This window comes from Pelmatolapia mariae, linkage group LG3_W (assembly GCF_036321145.2).
Source record: "Pelmatolapia mariae isolate MD_Pm_ZW linkage group LG3_W, Pm_UMD_F_2, whole genome shotgun sequence".
NCBI classification, from domain to species: domain Eukaryota; kingdom Metazoa; phylum Chordata; class Actinopteri; order Cichliformes; family Cichlidae; genus Pelmatolapia; species Pelmatolapia mariae.
The window spans coordinates 1993382-1994755 of NC_086229.1; the positions used below are offsets into that span (position 1 = coordinate 1993382).

General features: G+C 38.0%; 1 long non-coding RNA gene across 1 annotated transcript; it reads left to right on the forward strand.

The window, feature by feature from the left end:
- Positions 1-445: 445 nt before the first annotated feature.
- Positions 446-1090, forward strand: LOC135932578 (uncharacterized). The gene is made up of 3 exons (XR_010573578.1): positions 446-567; positions 684-716; positions 1021-1090. It is a non-coding gene; the product is annotated as an uncharacterized LOC135932578 (long non-coding RNA).
- The last annotated feature ends 284 nt before the right edge of the window (positions 1091-1374 follow it).

Sequence of the window (1374 nt, forward strand, 5' to 3'; positions counted from 1 at the left end):
ACATAATATAGTCCAAAAAGTGGAAGTTTGTAAACTTTTTAAAAATGCAAAGCCGTGTACACTTGTGCACTTCAAAAATTCATTGTATACTGCACCTTCTTGCACATCTCTGTTTCCTGTGTGTGTTGTTAGAAATCAAACTAACTTTAGGAAACAATATGCCAAAAGCATATTTACAATTACTTAAGACCGTTTTTAATTTCTTTTCTTTAGACCAAATCCCCTGGACACATATACGGACTCAGAGGATGAGCAGCCTACAAAAAAACGGTTTCCCCAGGCCCCTCGAGTGAAAATACCAGGTAATAAAATACTGTCTAGTGTCTGTTTACATATCTGTGTCTGACACGAGGAAACTTTTTTGACAAGTTGTCTGTATTCTTAAATACTTAAAAAATTATCTTTTTCTAAACAGCCCTCACCACTCCGCAGTCTGACCCCCAGCTCACTGATAGCAACCATCATAATGCCCCACCCAGCTCCCGGCACCTTTCGCCACTCCGGCACAAACCGACACAGCTTTGCGATCTCGCCAGCATGCAGAGTCTGATGTCTTCCCTATAGATGGTATGCTTTTTAAAAAGCTTTAAAGCTGCATCACAATGTCATTGTACTCTTATCTAAAAAAACCAAAACAATTTATACTCCTGAATGTCATCTTGTTGTGATTTTTTTTTCTGTAGATTCCAGAGACTCTGTGAAGCCACTATTACAAGGCAAGTTTGAAAATCTTGGAATTTCACAGTTTACATGGTATAACAAATATATGTGACAGGCAAAAACTAGTAAACACTTTTAGCAGTTACAAGAACTAACAAATGAATTTCCAACAAAAGGGAATAGAAATACATTGTACTGCCAATACTTTGGTTTATTCTTTGTATGACTTGAAAATCAGGCTTTAGGGAAAACTAAATGACATGTTTCTATCATCAATTACATGAAGTAAACACACAAGCACTTGCATACACATTTAAGACATGAGACTCGCTAATTCCATCTCATAAAATGTGTCTATAGGTGAGACGCTTTGCGTTGATTGGTGCTGCTGGACCACACTGGAGGTGCGAGTCAGCCGTGTAATGGTTTATGCCATTACAAAGGAGCTGGCCTCTGTACTCAACTGGGCAGGGGAAAAAAACACAAGGACCAGACAAAGCAAAAAAGGGCATTTAAAGAGACAGCGCCGTGCAGATGCATATTTGGTAAGTTTTAACATTTATTGTAGTTTTATGAGCCTAAAGTGAAAAATAAAGGGATCAATTGATGTGCTGGGTGCGTTTCACATTTCCTATGTCTGTTTTTTGCTATATTACTTTGTCTTTCTTAATAACAAGACTTTCATGTCCGGTTAATCTGGAGATGGAGTCTTTG